Raw genomic sequence first — 7,092 nt, forward strand, 5'->3', positions numbered from 1 at the left:
GCAATGAAACCAATTAGTTAAGCACTTGAATTAGTTAGTTAAGCAATCAAACTAATTAGTTAAGCAATGAAACCAATTAGTTAAACCACGAAACGAAATAGTTAAAGCAATAGAATCAATTAATTTAATTAGTTATGTCTGAAATCCAATTAGTTAGTGAATTGAACGAATTAGTTAAAAAATAAAACCAATTAGTTAAGCAATCGAACTAATTAGTTAAGCATTAGAACCAATTAGTTAAGCAATGAAACCAATTAATTAAGCACTGGAATTAATTAGTTAATCAATCGAACTAATTAGTTAAGCACTTGAACCAATTAATTAAGCAATGAAACCAACTAGTTTTAAGCCCGTACGATGCACGGATTCCCTATTATTTTTTAGTTTGAATACAAAACAGTATAAAATTTATCCTTTTATTTGTTAAATGTGACGCACATTGTATGATAAAAAGCTGTAATTTAGTGCTAGAGAAAAAATTGGAAAAAAATTAACTCTATGAAAGACAGTGGTATTTTTTGAAATTTTTCATTATATTAAATAATAATTTGAAGTGTTTACATAGAATTCTTTAATATGTCTAATAGTTACATCATCATCATAGCTAAATTCTTTGTACAATACATAATTAGAGTTTTAATATTACACTCTTTAAAATTTATCCCTAACATAATAGGTAAAATCAAACAGATTAGTACAATCTAAAAACTATTTTTTAAAAGACTCTAATGTGATTACAATATCTAACATTAGGTAAAAATAACTCCATCTTTGTCTTGTTGATGTCCTGCATTCCACATTCACGGACCTATTCATTTGCTATCTTCTTTTCCCTTCAATCTACAAAAGAATGTATTAGTTTTCAATTTTGTACCTATACTTCTGCAAAATGACTCAACATTCCAAAAGTTCAAGAAATGAGAACCATTACTGGAAAAAGAGTAGGAATTTAACACAAACACTAATTTAACCTCTCAATCTAATTCACCATATAATGGAACAAAATACCTAAACTCCTTTATGCATAATCATTATTCTTTACATAAACTGTTGAACAAAGTCATATATCCTGCACATTCTAACTAATAGTATTCCAAGTCATATACCCTGCACATTCTAATAGTATTCCAAGATTAAATTTCCAGTAAACCCAATATTGCTACTTAAATACAAATGTATATTTGTATGGTCTGTCTTATCATTCTGCAGAAATAATTAAGATTATGGCACGGCCGTTTACCTCTTGGGTGTAGACTTGAGAGTATTCGCTGACTGAGAGTTGTTGTGCCAGTTGGCCCTTACCCTTTGGTTGATAAACCAGTTGTTAATGTTCTTGGGTTGACAAACACCAATTCATTATCTCAATCTAATTCACCACATTGAGATACAATCAGAACTAAAAAAAAAAAGCTTATGCTTTACTAATAAGAGAAAAAAAATCTCAATTGACAACAACAAATCACTCATTAAGGTTATAACTCTCTTAAATTCATGAACATATAAACAGAAAAATTTATTGGTCAAAGGTGAAAACCTCTTCTTGTTCAAGATGTTGTTAAGATGACAATCGTGACATCAAACTAACAGAGTGAAGGTTCCCGGAAAATATAAACGTCACTTTTTTGGCTTTTGGTATTCAATAATCTGAATAATGGGATATCATATACCACTTCCTTCGGTTTGTTGAAGGGATTTAACTTTCATACGCCCCCAAGTAAGTTTCTAATTGTAGATCAAACATGTTTGACAAAAGTTTGAAAAGTTTTTTAGAAAATTCAATCAAAGAACGACTTCTATCTAATTCACTCACATTCAAACGGTTTTGGATCCTCTAGAGTTCTATAATAACTCTACAAGGTAGAGTTTGAACAATATCGACCATTAGATGAAAAATCAATGGCTCATATATTATCTTTCCAAAATCTCCCTTCTTTTTTCTCATTAATATCCACCTACTGATTTTCCATTCCCACTAATATGAGCCGTTGATTATAAAATGTGTGGTTTAGATACAACTCTACCTTATATAGTTTTATTAAAACTCTAGAGGATCCGGACTGCATTTAAACCTAAGAAAATATTAGAATCCATACTATTACGAAATTTACTCAATGAAGTCATATTCAATAATAATCGTCATAAGACTTCATAAACAAATAAACCCATAATATTCAACTATGGAAACCTATCTTCATACCATTACTTGAAAAGTCTATGACGGACTAATCTCACAACATGCATTATCATTCCTCTATACCTACATGTTTAACATGTTAGAAAGCTTCCCTTGCTATCCAAACTCAAGCTCTTCAAGAAATTCATTGTCTTTGGGTATCAAACAGGTTCCACTATCCAAAATTGGCTAACTGCAGGCAGAATTTCCATAGAAATACAGTAGCTTGGTTCATTGAACCAAATTTCAACATGCAATGTTCAGAACTTCTCAAAAACTAACAATTGAATTAAAAGGCACAATTGAACAGTAAACAAAAAGAAGGGTCCAACAATTGTGAAAAGTGAGACAATTTATACCTTAAAGCAATGGGAATAGACCATAGAATCCTCCATATTTCCAATATGAGGAGCAGAAATGCAATATAATTAACTCATATTGTTTGTAATTAGCAGTAAATTTGTTTGAAATACCCAGGTAGTAAGCAGCTGTAAACATGTATTAGGTTATCCTATGTATACGTTTCTGGCTATTTAGAATATTTAAAAACCTTAACCAATTGTACAACATAATAATTAACTTTCAATCAACCAATCAACCAATTTACCAAAAGAACCAAGTAGGATTAACATGCTTACCTAATTTTTTAAAAAAAATAAAAAATAAAAGAAGTTTCAATTGAACAATGGAAAACAAAATAGAAAGATCAAATCATACTTTGTACTTGTTTTATAAAGAATAAATTACCTACAAATATCATCATAAATTCAATCACTCTTTTTCTGCGAACGATAGTATATGTCACTCCGTCAGCCATGATTCAAAACACCTTAAACAAAAAATAAAAAGCTCCCCTTAATAAAAATTTAAACAATTAATTTTTGAATTAAAATTCAAAAAGCATTGAATGAAAATGTGAAAATTCGGAGAAATATACTTTATTTTGGCATAATTGATTAAGAAATATGACGAAATTATTTAGAAAATTAAAATAATTGTTAATTAGACTCAAATGCTTTGCAAATTGGTAAATTGCAGAATAAAGAAAATACCTGATCCGAAACTTCAGAATTAGAGGAATTAATGGACTTGCTGTCCTTGTTTCTGCAATCAATTAACGTACTATTTTTATTGGGTAAGTTTTTTGCCTCAATTAAATTTAAACCCAAAGCCTCACCAAAGGCAAGTAACTATCTGTACCTTCTTTTTCTCAGCATCTTCTTGTGCATTTGCAAGTAATTGGGCGCAGAATCTCCTAGTGAGAGGACAGTTAATTGCTTGAGGTTTTACAATACCATCCACATCAACAATTAATCCCCCTCTTGAAGTTACTACATATCCAATGTCTCCTAAAGCTTTTCTGTTTCTTCTCTCTCCTCCTCCTTGAACATTTTTCTGTTGAACTCCACCTATTCATCAAAGCACCCAGTTTTTTCAATTAATTTTTAGTATTTTGCAATCTTCAAGAATCAGAAAATCCAGATCGTAAACTGAAACAGATTTATAAACAATGAACTGGGTAGATTTTTTTTCTTTTTTACAATTCTTACTGTCAATATCATCCTGAAACAGATGAATAAAAAGAAACCAAAATCAAGAGAATAAACAAAATCTGAAAACTGCAAGATCAAGTTTTTCTACAGTCAAACAAAGATCAGTATCTACCATGTCAATGATCAAGTGTTATTATCTTTACAAACATCCACAACTTATTTATCATCATCCTCAATCAAACTGATAATCACAAATGGTTCAAAATACCTTAAATAGAAATTGGCAAAACAATTGAAACCGTAAATCAGATATTGGCAGTCATGATTGGAAAGAAAAAACCGCTAAACAGATATTCCCTTTACAAACATCCACAACTTATTTATCATCATCCTCAATCAAACTGATAATCACAAATGGTTCAAAATACCTTAAATAGAAATTGGCTAAACAATTGAAACCGTAAATCAGATATTGGCAGTCATGATTGGAAAGAAAAAACCGCTAAACAGATATTCCCTCAAAATTGGAATTGAAACCAAAACTTATAGAATTGCTAATGAAATCAGAATTTTCGAAAACAAAGTAGAAACATAATCAACATAAGGCAACAACAATAGAGAAAAAAGTATACCGATAGAATTCGCGAGAAAATTCTTTAACCTTCAACGCAAATAGTCGGCAAATCTTCAATCCCTAACCAACTGTATAAATATTGAGAGGAAGATTCAGGCCCTATTTGGTTCATTATTAGTAAAGGAAAGGAAGAGAAAAGAAAGGAAGGGAAAAGAAAGGAAAAGAAAGGAAAAGAAAGGAAGGGAAATAGATTTTATTTTCCTGTGTTTGGTTTAAGGGAAAGAAACGAAGGGAATAGAAAGGAAATCTAAATGACAGCTTTTAATTTTCTCTTTCCTTCCAAATTCCTCCAATTTTGAGAGGAAAGGAAAGTGAAAATTTTATAAAGCAGCTTTCCTTCCAATTCCCTTCCTTTCCTTCCACTTCCCATATAATTATTTGTACCAAATACAGGAAACTTTATTTGACCTTTCCTTTCTTTTCTTTTCCTTCCAATTCCTCCCAACCAAATAAGGCCTCAGTTTCCCAATTCAATTGCTAAAAGGAATTAGAAATTGAGAAATAGAAACCGTCTTAGACTTTGAAATTTTACAAATAGGGTTTGTCATCTGAGTCTTCTTTCTGAGTTTTGGAAGTGAAAAATACCCACAATCAATCCCGCGATAGAATTTCAGGAAATAATCAGCGTCATATTGAAGAAGGAAGTGAAAGAGGCGAAGGAATGCGTCCGATGGTTATCGTATTTTTTTAATAAAAATAAATCAAACGGAAATTATTATTTTAAAAAATAAAGGAATTAAATTTGGAAATTCCAAGAGAGTGCCACGTGGCTCTCCAACTTCCATGCTATTAAATATTAGAATAGATTTGGAAATTCCAAGAGAGTGCCACGTGGCTCTCCAACTTCCATGCTATTAAATATTAGAATAGATTAGTTAATCAATCGAATTAATTAGTTAAGCATTTGAACCAATTAGTTAAGCAATGAAACCAATTAGTTAAGCACTTTAATTAATTAGTTAAGCAATCGAACTAATTAGTTAAGCAATGAAACAAATTAGCTAAGCAATCGAACCAATTAGTTAAGCAACGAAACCAATTAGTTAAGCAATGAAACCAATTAGTTAAGCACTTGAATTAGTTAGTTAAGCACTTGAATTAGTTAGTTAAGCAATCAAACTAATTAGTTAAGCAATGAAACCAATTAGTTAAACAGCTAAACAAAATAGTTAAAGCAACATAATCAATTAATTTAATTAGTTAAGTCTGAAATCCATTTAGTTAGTCAATTGAACGAATTAGTTAAAGATTCAAAAAAGAAGAAAAAACAGATCTTAAAGAAACTCTGGAGGAACATCAATATGATTAACAACCCATCAGTCCATCACTTTAACATGATTAACAACCCAATTATACATGGCTCGTCTTCCTGGAATATCAACAACAACGACTGAGGAGAGGATTGTAGTGTTGCACCAACCACAACATAAACAACACCAATCAACAAAGACCAATCAACCACCAGCCGGAGGCGAATCATCGCCTCTGTTCTTAACTAAAACGGAAGTATTTGTAACTAATTATCACTAGTAGAAAAAACCCTTATTGCAGCGGGCTTTTAGACCCCTGTTGCAGCGTACATCGTATGCTGCAACTGGGGGGCCTGCAACAAGTCTGAACTTGTTGCAGCGTACAATGTTCGCTGCAAAAAGTACTTTTTTGCAGCGTACATATGCATGTACGCTGTAACAAGTGTCAAAATTTTGGCAAAAATAGTGACTTGTTACAACGTACAAAGAAGTGTACGCTGCAAAAAACTCCACTTGTTGCAGGGTACATCTATTTGTACGCTGCAACAAGTCTGAAAATTTGCCAAAATTTACACCCTTGTTGCAGCGTACACATATATATGTACGCTGCAACAAACAATTTTGGCGGGAAAATTCTAATTTTGTTTAGGGACTTTGCACCAAATATAGAAACCTGTCATAACAATAATAGAATATCGCAACCTGTATAACAAATATATAAACAATAACTGTAGTTTTGTATATATTCCAAAACCAAAGTGCACGTACTAATACATTTAAATATATGTACGTTCCAATTTCAACGTACGCATACATTTTAATACAAAATATTGTTCTATAACATCTAAGCCAACTCGATCAAACGCGCTCAGGCCAATAATAAATACTTGCTGGTAAAAAACTTAGCCCATTGCTCACGAACCACATCAATTTCCTCACTAGCATAAGGCGCATTCCTCGTAGTATAGACCTTCAAAAACAAAAATTTGATGGGAGCATTAGATTAAATGTCATTTTAGTCTAAATATGAAATATAACGACCCAATGATCCTTAAATGTGCATAAATAGATTGAAATGAGTATTTGAAAACTTTAAAAATAAGCATATTAAACATGTAATAAGTTTGAAATAAGTCATTAGGTTCTTTAGTTCACAGTTGGGAACGCAAATGTCATTTTAGTCTAAATATGACCTATAACGACCCAATGAGCCTTAAATGTGCTTAAATAGATTGGAAAGAGTCTTGGAAACTTAAAACTAAGCATATTAATCATGTAAAGGGTTTAAAATGAGTCTTTAGGTTCTTTAGTTCAAGGTTAGGAGCGAAAATGTCTCATTTTAGCCTAAATATGACCTATAACGACCAAACAAGTCTCAAATGTGCATAATAGATCGGATTGAGTCTTGAAAAGTTAAAAATAATCATATGAATCATGTAATAGTTTTTAAGTTCGTTAGATCAAAGTTGGGAGCGAAAATGTCATTTTAGCCTAAATATGACCTATAACGGCCAAAGAAGTCTCGAATGTGCATAAATAGAT

General features: G+C 31.3%; 1 long non-coding RNA gene across 3 annotated transcripts; it reads right to left on the reverse strand.

Moving 5' to 3' along the window:
- Positions 1–514: 514 nt before the first annotated feature.
- Positions 515–4,456, reverse strand: LOC110785022 (uncharacterized). 3 transcript variants are annotated; one of them, XR_002532455.2, is made up of 6 exons: positions 4,299–4,456; positions 3,374–3,582; positions 3,226–3,295; positions 2,925–3,002; positions 1,241–1,366; positions 515–840 (listed from the first exon to the last, which is right to left on the reverse strand). It is a non-coding gene; the product is annotated as an uncharacterized lncRNA (long non-coding RNA). The 3 variants fall into 3 exon arrangements; XR_002532454.2 differs by having other exon boundaries at positions 2,921–3,002; positions 4,299–4,455; XR_002532456.2 differs by lacking the exon at positions 2,925–3,002 and having other exon boundaries at positions 4,299–4,455.
- Positions 4,457–7,092: the final 2,636 nt, after the last annotated feature.

This window comes from Spinacia oleracea, chromosome 6 (assembly GCF_020520425.1).
Source record: "Spinacia oleracea cultivar Varoflay chromosome 6, BTI_SOV_V1, whole genome shotgun sequence".
NCBI classification, from domain to species: Eukaryota; Viridiplantae; Streptophyta; class Magnoliopsida; order Caryophyllales; family Amaranthaceae; genus Spinacia; species Spinacia oleracea.